Genomic DNA, 22,450 nt, shown 5'->3' on the forward strand with positions numbered 1-22,450 from the left:
AGTCCTCTGTGGCAGGGGGGGCTGGCCCGGCACCTGGTGTGCAAATGGCAGCCAGGACCGCATCTCTGGCGGCGAGAGCTGGGGTGTCCGGGTCCCCCACATGCGGATCCGCTCATAAGGCTGGATCTTTTTCGGGGGCCCGGCGATCAGGATCAGGAAAGGGCGCGTCAAAGGCTAAGACACAGTGCAGGGTGCTGGTCGCTCCTCTGGCGGTGTCCGTGGCCAGGTCGGGTGCCCCCGTGCGCAGATCCAGCGATGGGTCTGTGCCTAGGGTCCCGCCGCCGCTGGACGCCGAGGGGGAGTGGCCTGTGCTGAGGGGGTCAGCGGTGGTGGTGGCGGCTGGTGCGGGGGCTATGCCTCTTGGCGTCAGTACCGTGGGGGGCCCTGGGTGTACCCTGGGGTCTCCAGTGCGGGTGGCGTCGGGGGGCGTGGCTTCCCCAGCTGCTGCCCCCGTTGTCCCCTCCATGCACGTGTCTGGGGCCTGTGAGGGGGGCGTGGCTTCCCTGAATGTTGCCTGGCCCGCTGTGATTGCGGCCGGCGGGGGGGCGTGGCCTCGGGACCCCCGCTGTGAACGCGGGGCCCCCCCGCTGTGTTCGCGGGACCCCCCCGCTGTGATCGCGGGACCCCCCCGCTGTGATCGCGGGACCCCCCCGCTGTGATCGCGGCCGGCGGTGGGGGCGTGGCCTCGGCAGGTCGGCCGCGAGTGGCTCCGCCCACTCAGGGAAAAAATGCAAGCAGGAAGATTAATCCGGCGGTAAAAGCCGGCAAAGGGGTGCCGGGGTCCCCTGCCCACTTACCGTCATCTGGTGGTGCGGGGGCTCTGGTGCCTGAAGATAAATCTGCCCGTGGTCCCGGTGTGGAGCAGGGTCCGGAGGCAGAGACCAGCCCTGCTCCAAGTAAGAAGGAAAAAAAAATGGTGTCTGCTAAGAGCTCAGGAGGTGCTGCTGCTCCTGAGCCCGGGCAGAGCAGAATGACTGCTGAGCACTGCTCCACGGCCCTTAAAGGGGCAGCGGCACCCCTGGGAAAAAGGAGCGGTGCTGTACCAGGCAGTGTACAGCAGGGGCCCCCAGCAGGAGAGAAGGATAACAGTAAAAAAAAGCATACTGACAAAAATAAAAATGATGTCAGGGTGAATGTGGCCGCGGCGAATGAGGATATGAATGACGGTATGGATGGTGTGCTGTGTGTTGGGGATGTGGGGGAGGGTATGAGTGGTGTCGCAAATGTTGCAGGTGTGAATGGTGCGGATGGCGGTGCGAATGTCGGTGGTGCAGATGGTGGCCTGGATGTAGGAGGTGAGGGGGAGGCTGGCACATCTGCCCCCCCAGTCGCTCCCCTCCCCCTTTCTTTTGCGAGGGTGGTGGCTGGGGCTCCAGGGGGTTCACAGGGGGCTCTCCTCGCCTCTGGGTTCCGGGGACGGCGTTTTGCAGCGCCGTTTTCTGGAAGCCCTAAAAAGCGGAGAGCGGTCGATCTTGGTAGAGGGAAGAGAGGTGGACCTGTCTTTCTGGCTGGAGAGACATGGCCTGGCCGCCTTCCAAGATAGAAGGGAGGGGGAAACCGTATGGTCCCTCCCGACAGCCGGGCAGGGGGTGGCGAGGAGGAATGTAGTCCGTCTTCGCTGGAGGGGCAGTGAAGCTTGCCCACCCAGGAGTAGGGTGGTGGAGCTCCTCCTGGAGATGGTCTTTGGGGTGGTTGACATCTTTGCCCTGATTCATCCTGCGGCCACCATTTTCTTCGACATCAGTTTCGTGCGGCCGGAGGGGCTTGAGCTCTTCTGGTCAAATTACGAGCTGGTGAAAGAGGGGCCCGGCTGGCGAGACTTCGCTGTACAAGCGGTGTCTCACCAAAATGGCGTGAAGAAAGTGACCGTGATAACATGCAACGAGTCACTTTCTGGTGTTGACATCTTAACGTGGCTTTCCCGGTATGGGGAAGTCACGAACGTCCCTAAAAAAAATCTGGACGAGTTTGGCATTTGGTCAGGGGGCTGGACCTTCATGATGAAGTTGAAGGTCTCAGGGGGTACTGTCACCCACATCCCTTCCTCGGCATTTATAGGAAGGGACCGGATCCTGATCTTCTACCAGGGGCAGCCGAAAGTCTGTCACAGGTGCGGTGATCCCCGCCACTTCAGCGCAAGCTGCAGAAATGAGCCTTGTGTGGCGGGGTAGGCCATCTCGCTTCATCCTGTAAGGACATAAGGTGTAACCTGTGTGGTGATCTGGGTCACCCGTACAGCCGCTGCCCTCGCTCTTTCTCCAATGCTGCTGCTGGCCGGTCGGGGGGAGGCCGTGAGGGGGAAACCTCTGGCGGTTCGGCCTCTGCCGTGGTAGGTGGTGGTGGAGGGGGAGGGGCTGAGGGGCCAGTGAGGAAAGACAAAGCCCGGGGTCCTGCCCACTAGAGGAGGCAGGAAGTGCGCCACGGGGGTGGGGGGCAGGGAGAGCCTCAGGCAACTGGGGTAATGTCTGCTCCCCCCTCTGGGGTGTCGGCTGTTGTCGCTGAGGCTCCGGGGGAGGTGGAGGTGTGCGAGGAGATCAGGAGGATGGAGAGGGAGGACAACAGGGCTGACTCCGACAACTCCTCCCAGTATGAAAGTGTGGATGAGGAGGTCACGGATCAGCCGACATTAAAGCAGGGTGGGGACAAAGATCGTACCAAAAAAAGGGGGAAGAGGAAAAAGAGGGTTGCTAAGCCTTCTGGTCCCTCGCCCCCTCCCCTGACCGTAGGTGTGCCAACGGAAGGGCTCACCGGCTCCCCTCTGATTGCCCTCTCCAACCGGTTCCAAGCCCTCGATGACTCTGCTGAGTCGGAGGTCGAGGGTGAGGGGCCGGGGGCGGCGCCTGGGGGGCTTTCGGGGGGCGGCGCAGTCTGTCCTCCGGGGGACGTTGTTTCCTCTGGAGGGGGGACTGACCCGGAACCCAGAGGCGAGGACACCGGTAAAATGGATACCTCATCTTCTTTAAAAAGGAAAAACATGTCAGACCCAGTCCCCTCTTCGGAGGGGAAAAGTAAGGAAGATGGGGTGGGGAAGAAGAGGGCCGTCTAACTTAATCACCCATGATGGCGGAACTCACCCCGTTGACTCTGGCGTCGATTAATGTCGCCAGCATTAAGTCTGATGCGGCTAGATTTGCGGCCTTTGATTTTTTCACCCGAATTGAGGCTGAAATTTTGTTTTTGCAGGAGACCAGACTAACGGACATGGGGGTCATCCACAAGGCTAGAAAGGAGTGGAGGTGTGGGCCCTCATACTGGTCTCTTGCGGCCGAGCCGTATAGCGGGGTGGCAGTCCTTTTTAAGACCGCTGAGGTGGAATGCCGACGGGTTATTGAGATAGAAATGGGGAGGTGCCTGGTCTTAGACGTCTTCATGAGGGGACAGGAGCTCCGGCTCATAAACATCTATGGCCCACAGTCCAAGTGGGACCGCAAATGTCTCTTCATGAAGATCAAGCCCTTTCTTTTTACGAGCCGGCAGGTGGTTTTCGGTGGGGATTTCAACACCATTACGAGATCCTGTGATAGGGGGGGTCCCGGAGGCCGCCTGGCTTATGATAGTACAGCCCTAAATAGTTTAGCTAGTGAGGCTCGCCTGGTGGATGTCCACATTCGGCACACCCCAGGTCACGGGGGTTTCACCTTTCATAGGGGTAGCAGTAGGTCTAGGATAGACAGGTTTTTTTTGAAGGAGGACGCCATCTTTTCTGCAGTGTCCACCGTTGAGGTGGAGTTCTCCGATCACTGTTTAATTTTCTTTTCTCTGAATGTTACAGAGACACCCCGGATGGGAAGAGGGCTGTGGAAGCTGAATTCATCCCTTCTGGAAGAAGCGGAGGTGAGACAATCTTTTGAGGCCTTTCTTCAGGGCCAGGTACCGCTTTTGGATCTCTGTAGTACTAAGTCTGAGTGGTGGGAGATTTTCAAGAAAAGGGTGGCGGGGTTCTTCCGTCAGCTCTCGAGCCTCAGAAGTCTGAACAGGCATCGCTTGTATCAAGACCTGAGGAGGAAACTCGAGCAGCTTGTTTCGACTGGAGGTGACCGAGAGGAAATCTCCAGAGTGAAATCTTTGCTCAAGAGGTGTCAATATGATAGGCACGCATCTTTAGTTTTTGAGAGGGACTTCGGGAAGTACCGCTCGCCCGACCCTTACAGAAACTGTAAGATGTCAGTGAATTGTAAGGTGGTGACAGGACTGATCGATAGTACGGGTTCCCTGAACAGATCCAAATCAGGGATCCTGGAGGTGGTCAGGTCCTTTTACTCGAGCCTCTTGAGAAAGAGGGATCTGGATCGAGATGGGATGTCGGCTTTCCTGGCTGAAACCGTTCCTGAGCCAAGGGATGACCCCTCTCTTCATGTTTTGGCAGAGTTAATCAGGGTAGAGGAAGTGAGACTGGCCATTGATGGGCTCCGGCCCAAAAAATCGCCAGGTCCGGATGGCTTAACATCCGAGTTTTACAAGACTTTTAGGGACTCATTGGTCCCCCTCTTGACTGAGGTGTTTAATGAGTGCCTCTCCTCGGGTGCTCTTCCCAGTTCAATGAGGAAGTCCGCCTTGATTATCTTGTCAAAGGGTAAGGACCCGTCCCGTATCGAGAATTGGCGTCCCATAGCGCTTCTTGATATGGACCGAAAGATTCTGGCAAAGGTGTTGTTTAATCGGCTGGTGAAGTTTGCACCCCGGCTCCTTTCGGGGGTTCAGCATTGTTCTGTTCCAGGCCGCAGTACATTTAGTGCTGTGCTCGGTGTCCGAGAGGCAGTGGAGCAGGGCATTGCGGGCCGCTGGAAGGGATACTTGCTGTCCTTAGACCAGGCAAAGGCTTTTGACCGGGTGGATCATGAGTACCTCTGGTCTGTCCTTCTGAGGTATGGTCTGCCGGGGAGGTTTGTCAATTGGTTAAAGACCTTGTATGAGGGGGCTGAGACTTTCCCGCTCGTGAACGGTTGGGTTGGTCACCCTTTTGAGGTGAGCTCCGGGGTCCGTCAGGGCTGTCCTCAGAGCCCACTTCTACACGTGTTCGCGATTGATCCCTTCTTAAGGAGGGTAGATCGTGGAACGTTGGTGGGAGTCGTTTTGTGTGTTTTGCAGTGGTATAGTGTATAGTTTGTATAGTTAGTACTGTATAGTTAGTAGTTATGGCCAAGGAGGCTTTTTCTTTTTTGGGCAGCATGGGCCAGACTTTTATTTTTTTTTTAAATTATGCATGTGTGGGGGATGTGTGAATGTGGGTGAATGAGTTATATTTTCTTTTTCTTATCTCATAAGTTTGGTATGTAGAGGTAGGTTCCTGCTGGGGGTCCTGTTGAGGCTGTATAAGTCTCTTTGGACTCTAGTAAAGAGAATTGATGGACATTGGAATAATGTTTCTAAAAGCTGGTTTATGTTTACATTAGTTTTGTTTCCTGGTTTCTTAATGTTATTGTGTATTTATTGATGTTTTGTATATTTTATAATAAAAAAAGAGTTCCATCATCTTCTCCAGTCCAACTGAGAGGAGTGCTGCTAGTGCTTTACAAAGCAGCTCAGTGCGTCGAGGCAGTGGGGGAGGCTCTGCACAAAGAGGGAGCAGAAGCAGTGCCTCTGCCCAAGGCAAGCCCAGTATGGCACAACTGTGGCAAACTTTTGTGTGCCCGCCCCAAATGTCTACACCATCACCGGCGGCTCCAGTCAGCAGGAGGCAACGGTTCCGTCAGATGGTGACAGACTACATGGCTTGCCCTCTTACTGTACTCCCAGACGGCTCTTCCCCGTTCAAGTTTTGGGTCTCTAAGCTGGATACATGGCCAGAGCTAAGCCAGTATGCATTGGAGGTGCTGGCTTGCCCTGCGGCTAGTGTCTTATCGGAATGTGTCTTTAGTGCCGCAGGTGGTGTACTAACAGACCGTCGCATGCGACTATTCTCCGATAACGTTGACCGGCTTACTTTCCTGAAAATGAACCAGGCCTGGATCTCGCAGGAATTTGCCACTCCTCTGCCTGATTAAGTAATTGGGTGTCATCCAGGTCTCCTGATGTGTTCATCTTTCTACCACCTGAACTGCTATTCCTGGGCTCCAACACCGCCAGTTGCGGCTCAGAAGTGCAGGCTGCACAGTCAAAACATACGACCCAGTGTTATTGGGTTCAGTAACGTCAGCTGATCCCCAGCTGTGTAGCCGGCAATGTGTCCTGCGACCGCCATGCTGGCACAACAGCCTAAATGTAAGGGAACCTGTCCCCCCCGCCGGCGTTTGTTACTGAAAGAGCCACCTTGTGCAGCAGTTATGCTGCACAAGGAAAAGGTAGCTCTTTTAGTTTAGCTCCTTGCACACGCAGAACTTAACACTTATAAAATGTGTTCACTGATACCGTTATACCGTCCCGGAGCTGGGACTTTCCTTCGTAATGTGACGCAGCACAGCCGTCATTCCTACCCCCTTGGTGCCATGCGCTGCCTCCTCAGCGTTGTTTTAAGCTGTCACGGAGCCTGCGCTGTTCTGTTATCCCTTGGCCATGCCCAATTTGCGCTGCCTGTCTTCTGACATAATTTGGTGTCAGGCTGGCTGCGCCTGTGCGCCCGCGCTGCCCGAGATCCCGCCTCGCAGTGTCTTCTGATTGAATCACACTGCGAGCCTGGGATCCATGGTCATGCGCAGTGCATATCTTCCCCTCGGGCTCTCGCTCATCTCCCTCCGCCTTCTTTAGACTGTGCGCCGTCAGCTGATCCCTAATAGCATGCCACGGCCGTGACGCCGCACAGTCTGAAGAAGAGGGAAGGAGGGGAGTGAGAGTCGAGGATATGCACTGTGCATGCCCATGGATCCAAGGCCCGCAGTGGGAATACATTAGACGACACTGCGAGGTGGGATCTGTAGCAGCGTGGACGCACAGGCACTGACAGCCTGACACCAAATTATGTCAGAAGACAGGCAGCGCAAATTGGGCATGGCCAAGGGATAACAGAACAGCGCAGGCTCCGTGACAGCTTAAAACAAGGCTGAGGAGGCAGCGTACGGCACCAAGGGGATAGGAATGACAGCTGTGCTGCGTCCCATTACGAAGGAAATTCCCACCTCCGGGACGGTTTTTACGGTATAAGGGGACACATTTTTAGTGTTTACTTCTGTGTTTGCAAGGAGCATAATTAAAAGAGCAACCTTTTCCTTTTGCATCCTTAGTGCTGCACAAGATGGCTCTTTCAGCTACAAACGTCTTGGGGGGGGTTAAAGGTTCCCTTTCAACTTGCTCCAATCAGGCTTCGGCCTACACTCTGTTCCTCTGCTCCTCCTGCTGTCCCTGGGCTCTAACACCGCCAGTTGGTGCCTGGAAGTGCTGTCTGCACAGTCAACAGTCGCTCCTCTGTTATTGGGGTTCAGTAACGTCAGCTGATCCCCAGCTGTGTGTGCGGCAATACCTCCAATCTGCTTCTCCTGCTGTCCCTGGGCTCTAACACCGCCAGTTGGTGCCTGGAAGTGCTGTCTGCACAGTCAACAGTCGCTCCTCTGTTATTGGGGTTCAGTAACGTCAGCTGATCCCCAGCTGTGTATCCGGCAACGTGTCATGCGACCGCCACGCTGGCACAACAAAAATGTAAGGGAACCTGTCCCCCCCCAGGCGTTTGTTACTGAAAGAGCCACCTTGTGCAGCACTAATACTGCACAAGGAAAAGGTCGCTCTTTAAATTATGCTCATTGGAAACGCTGAACTACACACTCATGTAATGTGTCCCCTCACACCGTCAAACCGTCCAGGAGGTGGGACTTTCCTTTGTAATGTGACGCAGCACAGCCGTCATTCCTACCCCCTTGGCTCCGTGCGCTGCCTCCTTAGCGTTGTTTGATTCTGTCATGGACCCTGCACTGTTATGTTATCCCTTGGCCATGCACAGTTTGCGCTGCCCATCCTCTGACATCATTTGTTGTTGTCCTGGCTGCGCCTGTGCATCCACGCTGCCCGAAATCCCACCTCGCAGTGTCGTCTACTGTGATCCCACAGTGGGCCTGGTATCCATGGCCATGCGCAGTGCATATACTAGCCTCTCACTCCCCTTCTTCACGCTTCTTCAGACTAGGCGGCGTCAGCTGATTCCTAATAGCATGCCACGGCCGTGACGCCGCACAGTCTGAAGAAGCAGGAAGGAGGGGAGTGAGAGGCGATGATATGCACTGCGCATGCCCATGGATCCCAGGCCCGCAGTGGGATTACATTAGATGACACTGCGAGGTTGGATCTCGGGCAGCTTGGACGCACAGGCACTGCCAGCCTGACACCTAAATGATGTCAGAAGATGGGCACCGCTAACTGTGCATGGCCAAGGGATAACATTACAGCGCGGGCTCCGTGACAGAACCAAACAACGTTGAGGAGGTGGCGCACGGCACCAAGGGGGTTGGAATGACGGCTGTGCTGTGTCACATTACAAAGGAAAGTCCCACCTCCGGGACGGTTTAACGGTGTGAGGGGACACATTATATGAGTGTGTACTTCAGCGTTTGCAAGGAGCATAATTTTAGGAGCCACCATTTTCCATGTGCAGTATTACTGCTGTACAAGATGGCTCTTTCAGCAACAAATGCCTGGGGGGGGGGTTAAAGGTTCCCTTTCAACTTGCTCCACTGCAGGCTTCGGCCTACACTCTGCTCCTCTTTGATTCCCTGGGTTTCAACACTGTCAGTTGCCACCTGGAAGTGTTGTCTACACAGAAAAAACACTCGCTGATGTGTCAGTGGGGTTCAGCACCGCCAGCTGTTCCCCTGCTGTGTAGTCGGCAACGTGTCCAGCACAAGCCACGCTGGCACAACAGAACAAAAGCTGCCACCAGTGCAGGCTTCGGCCTACACTCTGCTCCTCTCCTCCTCCTGCTGTCCCTGGGCTCTAACACCGCCAGTTTTTGCCCGGATGTGCTAGCTGCACAGAGAAAAACACCAGCCAATGTGTTAGTGGGGTTCAGCACCGCCAGCTGTTCCCCTGCTGTGTAGCCGGCATCGTGTCCAGCACAAGCCACGCTGGCACAACAGACCAAAAGCTGCCACCAGTGCAGGCTTCGGCCTACACTCTGCTCCTCTTTGATTCCCTGGGTTTCAACACTGTCAGTTGTCACCTGGAAGTGTTGTCTACACAGAAAAAACACTCGCTGATGTGTCAATGGGGTTCAGCACCGCCAGCTGTTCCCCTGCTGTGTAGTCGGCAACGTGTCCAGCACAAGCCACGCTGGCACAACAGAACAAAAGCTGCCACCAGTGCAGGCTTCGGCCTACACTCTGCTCCTCTCCTCCTCCTGCTGTCCCTGGGCTCTAACACCGCCAGTTTTTGCCCGGACGTGCTAGCTGCACAGAGAAAAACACCAGCCAATGTGTCAGTGGGGTTCAGCACTGCCAGCTGTTCCCCTGCTGTGTAGCCGGCAACATGTCCTGCAAACGCCATGCAGGCACCTGAACTGAAATTAAAGGGACCCTGCCCCCCCCAGGTGTTTCTATGTATAACAGCCACCTTGTACAGCAGTAATGCTGCATTTGTACAAGGTGGCTGACTTTTTCTCCTTGCCCACTTCGAACTCAACAAACACGTACAAAATGTGTCTCATTAGAGACCATTACAGTGTCCCTGAGGTGTGACTTTCCTTTTTAACGACACGCAGCACCCCCCTTGGTAGCGCTGCCCGTCTTCTGACATCATTGGTTGGCTGCCTGTGCCTGTGCGTCCGCCCTCCCTGACACAACGCCCCTCGTTGTCAGATCTATTTTGACTGCGAGGGTGTGATTGATGGGCATGTGCAGTGCATATGTTCACCTGTCTTAACTCATCTCCTTCCGCCTTCTTCAGACTGTGCGGCCTCATGGCCGCGGCATGCGATAAGGGATCAGCTGAGGCCGCCCAGTCTGAAGCAGGTGTAAGGACATGAGTGAGCGGCGAACATATTTACTGCGCAAGGCCATGAATCCCAGCTCTGCAGTGTGACTTTATGAAAAGACACTGCGGGTCTGGGATTCATTGGCCATCGCTAACCGCACCGGCCGACATGAAATAAGGTGAGAAGACAGGCAGCACTCACAGCGCATGGCCAAGGGATCACAATAGCGCAGACTCCTGTACAGCAAATAACAACGCTCATGAGGCTGCGCCCAGCACCAAGGCGTTATTTTTGTGCACCTGTGCTGCATCTCCTTAAAAACACAAGTCACGCCTCCAATACAGTCTTACTGTATAATGGGCAAAATTGTGTACGTCTTTCATTCTGCGTGTGCAATGAGCAAAATTTAAAGAGCAACCTTTCACTTGTGTAGCATTACTGCTGCACAAGGTGTGGCTCTTCTACATTGTAAGACCTGAGGGTGGGTTAAAGGTTACCTTTGAAATTGGTTCAATTAGGCTGCGGCTTACACTCTGCTCCTCTCCTCCTCCTGCTGACCCTGGGCTCTAACACCGCCAGTTTTTGCCCGGACGTGCTGGCTGCACAGAGAAAAACACCAGCCAATGTGTTAGTGGGGTTCAGCACCGCCAGCTGTTTCCCTGCTGTGTAGCCGGCATCGTGTCCAGCACAAGCCACGCTGGCACAACAGACCAAAAGCTGCCACCAGTGCAGGCTTCGGCCTACACTCTGCTCCTCTCCTCCTCCTGCTGACCCTGGGCTCTAACACCGCCAGTTGGGGCCCAGATGTGCTAGCTGCACAGAGAAAAACACCAGCCAATTTGTCAGTGGGGTTCAGCACCGCCAGCTGTTCCCCTGCTGTGTAGCCGGCAACGTGTCCTACAAACGCCACGAAGGCACCTGAACTGAAATTTAAGGGACCCTGCCCCCCCCAGGTGTTTCTATGTATAACAGCCACCTTGTACAGCAGTAATGCTGCATTTGTACAAGGTGGCTGACTTTTTCTCCTTGCCCACGTGGAACTCAACACGTACAAAATGTGTCTCATTAGAGACCACTACACTATCCCTGAGGTGTGATTCTCCTTTTTAAATGACACGCAGCACCCCCCTTGGTAACGCTGGCCGTCTTCGGACATCATTGGTTGGCTGCCTCTGCCTGTGCCTGTGCGTCAGCCCTGCCCGACACAACGCTCCTCGTTGTCTGATATATTTTGACTGCGAGGGTGTGATTGATGGGCACGAGCAGTGCATATCTTCGCCTGTCTTCACTCCCCTCCTTCCGCCTTCTTCAGACTGTGCGGCCTCATGGCCGCGGCATGCGATAAGGGATCAGCTGAGGCCGCCCAGTCTGAAGCAGGTGTAAGGACATGAGTGAGCGGCAAACATATTTACTGCGCAAGGCCATGAATCCCAGCCCTGCAGTGTGACTTTATGAAAAGACACTGTGGGTCTGGGATTCATGGCCATCGTTAACCGCACCAGCCAACATGAAATGAGGTCATAAGACGGGCAGCGCTAACTGAGCATGGCCAAGGGATAACAAGAGCGCAGACTCCTGTACAGCAAATAACAACGCTCAGGAGGCTGCGCCCAGCACCAAGGCTTAATTTTTGGACACCTGTGCTGCATCTCCTTAAAAAGACAAGTCACGCCTCCAATACAGTTTTTCTGTACAACGGGCAAAATTGTGTACGTCTTTCATTCTGCGTGTGCAATGAGCTAAATTTAAAGAGCAACCTTTCACTTGTGTAGCATTACTGCTTCACAAGGTGTGGCTCTTCTACATTGTAACACCTGAGGGTGGGTTAAAGGTTACCTTTGAAATTGGTTCAATTAGGCTGCGGCCTACACTCTGCTCCCCTCCTCCTCCTGCTGACGCTGGGCTCTAACACCGCCAGTTTTTGCCCGGACGTGCTAGCTGCACAGAGAAAAACACCAGCCAATGTGTTAGTGGGGTTCAGCACCGCCAGCTGTTCCCCTGCTGTGTAGCCGGCATCGTGTCCAGCACAAGCCACGCTGGCACAACAGACCAAAAGCTGCCACCAGTGCAGGCTTCGGCCTACACTCTGCTCCTCTCCTCCTCCTACTGACCCTGGGCTCTAACACCGCCAGTTTTTGCCCAGACGTGCTAGCTGCACAGAGAAAAACACCAGCCAATGTGTAGGTGGGGTTCAGCACCGCCAGCTGTTCCCCTGCTGTGTAGCCGGCAACGTGTCCTGCAAACCATGGCCATCGTTAACCGCACCGGCCAACATGAAATGAGGTCAGAAGACGGGCAGCGCCAACAGGGCATGGCCAAGGGCTAACACAAGAGCGCAGACTCCTGTACAGCAAATAACAACGCTCAGGATGATGCGCCCAGCACCAAGGCGTTATTTTGGACACCTGTGCTGCGTCTCCTTAAAAAAACAAGTCATGCCTCCAATACAGTTTTACTGTACAATGGGAAAAATTGTGTACGTCTTTCATTCTGCGTGTGCAATGAGCAAAATTTAAAGAGCAACCTTTCACTTGTGGAGCATTACTGCTGCACAAGGTGTGGCTCTTCTACATTGTAACACCTGAGGGTGGGTTAAAGGTTACCTTTGAAATTGGCTCAATTAGGCTTCGGCCTACACTCTGCTCCTCCTTCAGACCCTGGGCTCTAACACCGCCAGTTTTTGCCCGGAAGTGCTAGCTGCACAGAGAAAAACACCAGCCAATGTGTCAGAGGGGTTCAGCAACGCCAGCTGTTCCCCCGCTGTGTAGCCGGCAACGTGTCCTGCAAACGCAACGCAGACACAAAGCTGCCTCCAGTGCAGGCTTCGGCCTACACTCTGCTCCCCCTGCTTACCCTTTGCTCCAACACTGCTAGTTGGGGCTCTAGGAAGACAATCTTGGATAGGCAACGCATCCGGGTTCCAGCACTGTCAGCTGGTTCTCGGCAGTGTCTTTGTCACGGGTACTCCCTCCTGCCCAGCCTGGTTCCAGCACCGTCAGCTGTTTCCGGGTAGTGTCAAGCTCACTGAGACGCCTATGCGTTGCCCCGTCGTGTTGCGGTTGGGTTAGCCAACTCCATGGTGCCTCCAGTTTAGGAGCTTCCTATGTGGACTGCGTGAATTGGCAGTCAAGGCTGGTTCTGTAGTGCCAGTAGGCCAAGCTCCCCCTGTAGGACTGTTGGTGTTCGGTAACTGCGGCAGCCTCGCGGCCTAGCTGTTCTCTCCTCTCCTGTGGACCTTCTGGTCCACATCCTGGTTCCAGCACCGTCAGCTGGTTCCGGGCAGAGCCTTTGGCTTAGGTGCCTCCTCCTGGGTATCCGAGTTCCGCCAACGCCAGGCGGTCCTTGGTAGTGCTTTTAAGCGCGGGTACCTACAGCTTAGTAACCGTGTTCCAGCACCGTCAGCTGGTCCTCGGTGCCATTGGCTCTTACACACTTGGGCAAGGCATCCGTGTTCCAGCACCGCAAGCTGGTTCTCGGCAGTGTTTTTGTCACGGGTACTCCCTCGTGTCCAGCCTGGTTCCAGCACCGTCAGCTGGTTCCGGGTAGTGGCAAGCTCACTGAGACGCCTATGCGTTGCCCCGTCGTGTTGCGGTCGGGTTAGCCAACTCCATGGTGCCTCCAGTTTAGGAGCTTCCTATGTGGGCTGCGGGAATTGGCAGTCAAGGCTGGTTCTGTAGTGCCAGTAGGCCAAGCTCCCCCTGTAGGACTGTTGGTGTTCGGTAACTGCGGCTGCCTCGCGGCCTAGCTGTTCTCTCCTCTCCTGTGGACCTTCTGGTCCACATCCTGGTTCCAGCACCGTCAGCTGGTTCCGGGCAGAGCCTTTGGCTTAGGTGCCTCCTCCTGGGTATCCGAGTTCCGCCAACGCCAGGCGGTCCTTGGTAGTGCTTTTAAGCGCGGGTACCTACAGCTTAGTAACCGTGTTCCAGCACCGTCAGCTGGTCCTCGGTGCCATTGGCTCTTACACACTTGGGCAAGGCATCCGTGTTCCAGCACCGCCAGCTGGTTCTCGGCAGTGTTTTTGTCACGGGTACTCCCTCGTGCCCAGCCTGGTTCCAGCACCGTCCGCTGTTTCCGGGTAGTGTCAAGCTCACTGAGACGCCTATGCGTTGCCCCGTCGTGTTTCGGTCGGGTTAGCCAACTCCATGGTGCCTCCAGTTTAGGAGCTTCCTATGTGGGCTGCGTGAATTGGCAGTCAAGGCTGGTTCTGTAGTGCCAGTAGGCCAAGCTCCCCCTGTAGGACTGTTGGTGTTCGGTAACTGCGGCTGCCTCGCGGCCTAGCTGTTCTCTCCTCTCCTGTGGACCTTCTGGTCCACATCCTGGTTCCAGCACCGTCAGCTGGTTCCGGGCAGAGCCTTTGGCTTAGGTGCCTCCTCCTGGGTATCCGAGTTCCGCCAACGCCAGGCGGTCCTTGGTAGTGCTTTTAAGCGCGGGTACCTACAGCTTAATAACCGTGTTCCAGCACCGTCAGCTGGTCCTCGGTGCCATTGGCTCTTACACACTTGGGCAACGCATCCGTGTTCCAGCACCGCCAGCTGGTTCTCGGCAGTGTTTTTGTCACGGGTACTCCCTCGTGCCCAGCCTGGTTCCAGCACCGTCAGCTGGTTCCGGGTAGTGGCAAGCTCACTGAGACGCCTATGCGTTGCCCGGTCGTGTTGCGGTCGGGTTAGCCAACTCCATGGTGCCTCCAGTTTAGGAGCTTCCTATGTGGGCTGCGGGAATTGGCAGTCAAGGCTGGTTCTGTAGTGCCAGTAGGCCAAGCTCCCCCTGTAGGACTGTTGGTGTTCGGTAACTGCGGCTGCCTCGCGGCCTAGCTGTTCTCTCCTCTCCTGTGGACCTTCTGGTCCACATCCTGATTCCAGCACCATCAGCTGGTTCCGGGCAGAGCCTTTGGCTTAGGTGCCTCCTTCTGGGTATCCGAGTTCCGCCAACGCCAGGCGGTCCTTGGTAGTGCTTTTAAGCGCGGGTACCTACAGCTTAGTAACCGTGTTCCAGCACTGTCAGCTGGTCCTCGGTGCCATTGGCTCTAACACACTTGGGCAAGGCATCCGTGTTCCAGCACCGCAAGCTGGTTCTCGGCAGTGTTTTTGTCACGGGTACTCCCTCGTGCCCAGCCTGGTTCCAGCACCGTCAGCTGTTTCCGGGTAGTGGCAAGCTCACTGAGACGCCTATGCGTTGCCCGGTCGTGTTGCGGTCGGGTTAGCCAACTCCATGGTGCCTCCAGTTTAGGAGCTTCCTATGTGGGCTGCGGGAATTGGCAGTCAAGGCTGGTTCTGTAGTGCCAGTAGGCCAAGCTCCCCCTGTAGGACTGTTGGTGTTCGGTAACTGCGGCTGCCTCGCGGCCTAGCTGTTCTCTCCTCTCCTGTGGACCTTCTGGTCCACATCCTGGTTCCAGCACCGTCAGCTGGTTCCGGGCTGAGCCTTTGGCTTAGGTGCCTCCTTCTGGGTATCCGAGTTCCGCCAACGCCAGTGGTCCTTGGTAGTGCTTTTAAGCGTGGGTACCTACAGCTTAGTAACCGGGTTCCAGCACCGCCAGCTGGTTCTCGGCAGTGTTTTTGTCACGGGTACTCCCTCGTGCCCAGCCTGGTTCCAGCACCGTCAGCTGGTTCCCGGATAGTGGCAAGCTCACTGAGATGCCTATGCGTTGCCCCGTCATGTTGCGGTTCTGCTACATTTCCAAGTTGAAGACCCTAAAGACGACGACACGGAAGACCACCCCTGAGATGACGACGACACCAGAGACGACAACCACTGAGATGACGACGACCCTGGAGATGACGACCCTGAAGACCACCCCGATGACGATGACAACGGCGGAGATGACGACCCTGGAGACGACGACCCTGGAGACGACGACATGGAAGACCGAGAAGCAGAAGAACAAGAGGCTGCAGAACAAAGAGCAGAAGAACATTAAGCATAACACTTAATATCAGAGCAAAAGATATTATCTAAATTATATGCAGAAGAAGACTAAGCAGTGTATGGGGGTGAGTCCGTTTCTCCTCGTGGTGCCCCTGGATAAAGCCTGATGCTGCAGGCCAAACTGAACGCGGACAAATGTAACTTTTGTGACTGGCAGAACGGAAGGTGTAATCTTCAAACTTTTATAGATAACAACTACGGGAATGCCTGTCACGAATGAGAATATGATGAAAAAGTAGAATAGGAAGAATAATAATAGTTGAATAAAATGAATATGAAGAATGTAATAAAAAAAAAAAATAGGTAGAAGATGAAGAAGAAGATGAATAAGGTGAAGAAGTTGATGTCAAAGATGCTGATGATGAAGAAGATGAAAGTGTGGGAAAAGTAAAAAAAAAAGAAAGGGAAGGGCGTGGAATAGTGAAACATCAATATCTGACAAAAAAAAAAAATTTACATAGTCAATATCTTTGTCACTCCGAACGTCTTTAAAAAAAAAAAAATTATGCTATTCTATTTGATTGGGCTAAACCTCTATGACTTTAATGTCTCCGCCAACTCCCCAAATACATCCTGCATTATTCTTAGTTGTTTTCCTTCATGTAGAATGAACCTACAAGGAAAGAAAGGGTTTATTTTAATTCCGATATTTTGGTCCCATTGACTTGCATTGGGATCGGGTATCGGTATCGGCGATATCCGATATTTTTTGAATATCGGCCGATCCAATCCGATTCCGATATCGGAAGGTATCGCTCAACACTACCTGCTAGTTATTTATTTGTTCATTGTTTTCTTGTCCAGCTTGCTGTCATGATTTTGCCTTGCTAGCTGGAAGCTCTGGGATGCAGAGTGGCACCTCCGCACCGTGAGTCGGTGTGGGGGTCTTCTTGCACACTCTGCGTGGTCTTTTTGTAGTTTTCTGTGCTGACCACAAAGATACCTTTCCTATCCTCTGTCTGTTTAGTAAGTCTGGCCTCCTTTGCTGAAACCTGTTTCATTTCTGTGTTTGTGACTTTCATCTTAACTCACAGTCAATATTTGTGGGGGGCTGCCTTTTCCTTTGGGGAATTTCTCTGAGGCAAGGTAGGCTTTATTTTCTATCTCTAGGGCTAGTTAGCTCTTAGGCTGTGAAGAGGCGTCTAGGCAGAGTTAGGTACGCTCCACGGCTATTTCTAGTGTGTGTGTGATAGGATTAGGGGTTGCGGTCAGCAGAGTTCCCACTTCCCAGAGCTTGTCCTGTGTCAGTTTAACCATCAGGTCATTTCAGGTGCTCCTAACCACCAGGTCCATAACAGTACAGCTGGCCCAAAAGTGTTAATGCATCTCAATAGAGGGATAAGAGAAGTTCTGAGACCATTTTTTTTTCTCTGCAGTGTGTTTTGTCTTTCTTTTCTCCTTAACCTCTGGGTGGTTCAGGACACAGGTGTAGATATGGACATTCAAGGTCTGTCCTCTTGTGTGGATCATCTCACTGCAAGGGTACAAAGCATTCAAGATTTTGTAGTTCAGAATCCGATGTTAGAGCCTAGAATTCCTATTCCTGATTTATTTTCTGGGGATAGATCTAAGTTCCTGAATTTCAAAAATAATTGTAAACTGTTTCTTGCTTTGAAACCCCGCTCCTCTGGTGACCCCGTTCAACAAGTAAAAATCATTATTTCTTTGTTGCGTGGCGACCCTCAAGACTGGGCATTTTCCCTTGCGCCAGGAGATCCTGCATTGCGTGATGTAGATGCGTTTTTTCTGGCGCTTGGATTGCTTTATGATGAACCAAATTCAGTGGATCAGGCAGAGAAAATCTTGCTGGCTTTGTGTCAGGGTCAGGATGAAGCGGAGGTATATTGTCAGAAGTTTAGAAAGTGGTCTGTGCTTACTCAGTGGAATGAGTGTGCCCTGGCGGCAATTTTCAGAAAAGGTCTTTCTGAAGCCCTTAAGGATGTCATGGTGGGATTTCCCAAGCCTGCTGGTCTGAATGAGTCTATGTCCTTGGCCATTCAGATCGATCGGTGCTTGCGTGAGCGCAAAGCTGTACACCATTTGGCGGTATTCTCTGAGCATAGGCCTGAGCCTATGCAATGTGATAGGACTTTGACCAGAACTGAACGGCAAGAACACAGACATCAGAATGGGCTGTGTTTTTACTGTGGTGATTCCACTCATGCTATCTCCGATTGTCCTAAGCGCACTAAGAGGTTCGCTAGGTCTGCCACCATTGGTACGGTGCAGCCTAAATTTCTTTTGTCCGTTACTCTGATTTGCTCTTTGTCGTCCTATTCTGTTATGGCATTTGTGGATTCAGGCACTGCCCTGAATTTGATGGACTTAGAGTTTGCCAGGCACTGTGGTTTTTTCTTGGAGCCTTTGCAGTATCCTATTCCATTGAGAGGAATTGATGCTACGCCTTTGGCCAAGAATAAGCCTCAGTACTGGACTCAAATGACCATGTGCATGGCTCCTGCACATCAGGAGGATATTCGCTTTTTGGTGTTGCATAATCTGCATGATGTGGTCGTTTTGGGGTTGCCATGGCTGCAGGTCCATAATCCAGTATTGGATTGGAAATCAATGTCTGTGTCCAGCTGGGGTTGTCAAGGGGTACATGGTGATGTTCCATTGCTGTCAATTTCGTCTTCCACTCTTTCTGAAGTCCCTGAGTTTTTGTCGGATTACCGGGATGTATTTGATGAGCCCAAATCCAGTGCCCTACCTCCTCATAGGGATTGTGATTGTGCTATTAATTTGATTCCTGGTAGTAAGTTTCCTAAGGGTCGACTGTTCAATTTATCTGTGCCAGAACACGCCGCTATGCGGAGTTATATAAAGGAATCCTTGGAGAAAGGGCATATTCGCCCGTCGTCATCACCGTTGGGAGCAGGGTTCTTTTTTGTGGCCAAGAAGGATGGGTCTTTGAGACCTTGTATTGATTACCGCCTTCTTAATAAGATCATGGTCAAATTTCAGTACCCTTTGCCGCTGCTGTCTGATTTGTTTGCTCGGATTAAGGGGGCTAGTTGGTTCACCAAGATAGATCTTCGAGGGGCGTATAATCTTGTGCGTATTAAACAGGGCGATGAATGGAAAACAGCATTTAATACGCCCGAGGGCCATTTTGAGTACCTGGTGATGCCATTCGGGCTTTCTAATGCTCCATCTGTGTTTCAGTCCTTTATGCATGACATCTTCCGAGAGTACCTGGATAGATTTATGATTGTATATTTGGATGATATTTTGGTCTTTTCGGATGATTGGGAGTCTCATGTGAAGCAGGTCAGAATGGTGTTCCAGGTCCTTCGTGCGAATTCCTTGTTTGTGAAGGGGTCAAAATGTCTCTTTGGAGTTCAGAAGGTTTCATTTTTGGGTTTCATTTTTTCCCCTTCTACTATCGAGATGGACCCTGTTAAAGTTCAGGCCATTTATGATTGGACTCAGCCGACATCTGTGAAGAGCCTGCAGAAGTTCCTGGGCTTTGCTAATTTTTACCGTCGCTTCATTGCTAATTTTTCTAGTGTTGCTAAACCGTTGACTGATTTGACCAAGAAAGGTGCTGATGTGATCAATTGGTCCTCTGCGGCCGTAGAGGCTTTTCAGGAGTTGAAGCGTCGTTTTTCTTCTGCCCCTGTGTTGTGCCAGCCGGATGTTTCGCTCCCGTTTCAGGTCGAGGTTGATGCTTCTGAGATTGGAGCAGGGGCTGTTTTGTCTCAGAGAAGTTCTGATGGCTCGGTGATGAAACCATGTGCCTTTTTTTCTAGAAAGTTCTCGCCTGCTGAGCGCAATTATGATGTTGGCAATCGAGAGTTGTTGGCCATGAAGTGGGCATTCGAGGAGTGGCGACATTGGCTTGAAGAAGCCAAGCATCGCGTGGTGGTCTTGATGGATCACAAGAATTTGACTTATCTCAAGTCTGCCAAACGGTTGAATCCTAGACAGGCTCGATGGTCGCTGTTTTTCTCCCGTTTTGATTTTGTGGTTTCGTACCTTCCGGGCTCTAAGAATGTGAAGGCTGATGCCCTTTCAAGGAGTTTTGTGCCTGACTCTCCGGGTGTTCCTGAGCAGGCGGGTATTCTCAAAGAGGGGGTAATTTTGTCTGCCATCTCCCCTGATTTGCGGCAGGTGCTGCAGAAGTTTCAGGCTGATAGACCTGACCGTTGTCCAGCGGAGAAACTGTTTGTCCCTGATAGATGGACTAGTAGAGTTATCTCTGAGGTTCATTGTTTGGTGTTGGCTGGTCATCCCGGAATCTTTGGTACCAGAGATTTGGTGGCTAGATCCTTTTGGTGGCCTTCCTTGTCACTGGATGTGCGTTCTTTTGTGCAGTCCTGTGAGACTTGTGCTCGGGCTAAGCCCTGCTGTTCTCGTGCCAGTGGGTTGCTTTTGCCCTTGCCGGTCCTGAAGAGGCCCTGGACGCATATTTTCATGGATTTTATTTCAGATCTCCCTGTCTCTCAAAGGATGTCGGTCATCTGGGTGGTTTGTGATCGCTTCTCTAAGATGGTCCATTTGGTACCCTTGTCTAAATTGCCTTCCTCCTCTGATTTGGTGCCATTATTTTTCCAGCATATGGTTCGTTTGCATGGCATTCCGGAGAACATCGTCTCGGACAGAGGTTCCCAGTTTGTTTCGAGGTTTTGGCGGTCCTTTTGTGCTAAGATGGGTATTGATTTGTCTTTTTCTTCGGCTTTCCATCCTCAGACAAATGGCCAAACCGAACGAACCAATCAGACTTTGGAAACATATCTGAGATGCTTTGTTTCTGCTGATCAGGATGATTGGGTGTCCTTCTTGCCTTTGGCTGAGTTCGCCCTTAATAATCGGGCCAGCTCGGCTACTTTGGTTTCGCCTTTTTTCTGTAATTCTGGTTTCCATCCTCATTTCTCTTCAGGGCAGGTTGAGCCTTCGGACTGTCCTGGTGTAGATTCTGTGGTGGACAGGTAGCAGCAAATTTGGACTCATGTAGTGGACAATTTGACATTGTCCCAGGAGAAGGCTCAACTTTTCGCTAACCGCCGGCGCTGTGTTGGTCACCGAATTCGTGTTGGGGATTTGGTTTGGTTGTCGTCTCGTTATGTTCCTATGAAGGTTTCCTCTCCTAAGTTTAAGCCTCGTTTCATTGGTCCTTATAAGATTTCTGAAGTTCTCAATCCTGTGTCATTTCGTTTGGCCCTTCCAGCTTCTTTTGCCATCCATAATGTGTTCCATAGGTCGTTATTGCGGAGATAGGTGGTGCCTATGGTTCCCTCCGTTGACCTTCCTGCCCCGGTGTTGGTCGAGGGGGAGTTGGAGTATGTGGTGGAGAAGATTTTGGATTCTCGTATTTCGAGACGGAAACTCCAGTACCTGGTCAAGTGGAAGGGTTATGGTCAGGAAGATAATTCCTGGGTTGTTGCCTCTGATGTTCATGCTGCCGATCTAGTTCGTGCCTTTCATTTGGCTTGTCCTGATCGGCCTGGGGGCTCTGGTGAGGCTTCAGTGACCCCTCCTCAAGGGGGGGGTACTGTTGTGAATTCTGTTATCGAACTCCCTCCTGTGGTCATGAATGGTACTTCGGCGAGTTCTGTCCATGGACTCCCTCTGGTGGCTGTGAGTGGAGCTGCTGGTTCTGAGGTGCCTTTCACAGGTGACTTAGTTTATTCTTTGGCTGGCTGCTCTATTTAACTCCACTCAGATCGATACTCCATGCCAGCTGTCAATGTTCTTGTACTGGTTCAGTTCGCTCTTGGATCTTTCTGGTGACCTGTCTTCTCCAGCAGAAGCTAAGTCCCTGCTAGTTATTTATTTGTTCATTGTTTTCTTGTCCAGCTTGCTATCATGATTTTGCCTTGCTAGCTGGAAGCTCTGGGATGCAGAGTGGCACCTCCGCACCGTGAGTCGGTGTGGGGGTCTTCTTGCACACTCTGCGTGGTCTTTTTGTAGTTTTTTGTGCTGACCGCAAAGATACCTTTCCTATCCTCTGTCTGTTTAGTAAGTCTGGCCTCCTTTGCTGAAATCTGTTTCATTTCTGTGTTTGTGACTTTCATCTTAACTCACAATCAATATTTGTGGGGGGCTGCCTTTTCCTTTGGGGAATTTCTCTGAGGCAAGGTAGGCTTTATTTTCTATCTCTAGGGCTAGTTAGCTCTTAGGCTGTGAAGAGGCATCTAGGCAGAGTTAGGTACGCTCCACGGCTATTTCTAGTGTGTGTGATAGGATTAGGGGTTGCGGTCAGCAGAGTTCCCACTTCCCAGAGCTTGTCCTGTGTCAGTTTAACCATCAGGTCATTTCGGGTGCTCCTAACCACCAGGTCCATAACAGGAACCCATCTTCTTGCTTTGCGCTCTTTTTGGCTGGCTCCGCCCACGAAGGTATGACTCCTCCCCTCACGCTCCACACGGCGCGGCAATGGCGGATTTTGGCGGCAATTTTTGCAACACACAGTCTTTAAGCAAATCACAGTTCTTTGGCGCACATGACCAGATTTTTCAGGCTTGAGTACATCCTGTTCATGACGCCAAAATGAATCGCCCCCAGAGTAGGGCAATGGGGTACTCGGCACCGGGTCCTGTGGTTTGGGGGATGTCACGATGGCTGACCCAGTCCATGGCCCTCGGGTGTCCAGTAAGGCCGACGTCACACTAGCGAGTTTTACGGACGTATGAGCGCATAAAATACATCCGTAAAACACGCATTACACATGGCCCAATGATTCTCAATGGGTCAGGT

The 22,450-nt window shown here is 52.6% G+C and overlaps 1 long non-coding RNA gene across 1 annotated transcript in view; it reads left to right on the forward strand.

Annotated features, from left to right (window-relative positions):
• The first annotated feature begins 762 nt into the window (after positions 1–762).
• Positions 763–22,450, forward strand: part of LOC138645854 (uncharacterized) — a 47,186-nt gene continuing 25,498 nt past the window's right edge. Inside the window, exons 1-2 of the long non-coding RNA XR_011314781.1 lie at positions 763–896; positions 3,773–3,834. This is a non-coding gene — a long non-coding RNA (uncharacterized lncRNA). The remainder of the gene's footprint in view (positions 897–3,772; positions 3,835–22,450) is intronic.

The sequence above is a fragment of the Ranitomeya imitator genome, chromosome 7 (genome assembly GCF_032444005.1).
Source record: "Ranitomeya imitator isolate aRanImi1 chromosome 7, aRanImi1.pri, whole genome shotgun sequence".
Classification (NCBI taxonomy): domain Eukaryota; kingdom Metazoa; phylum Chordata; class Amphibia; order Anura; family Dendrobatidae; genus Ranitomeya; species Ranitomeya imitator.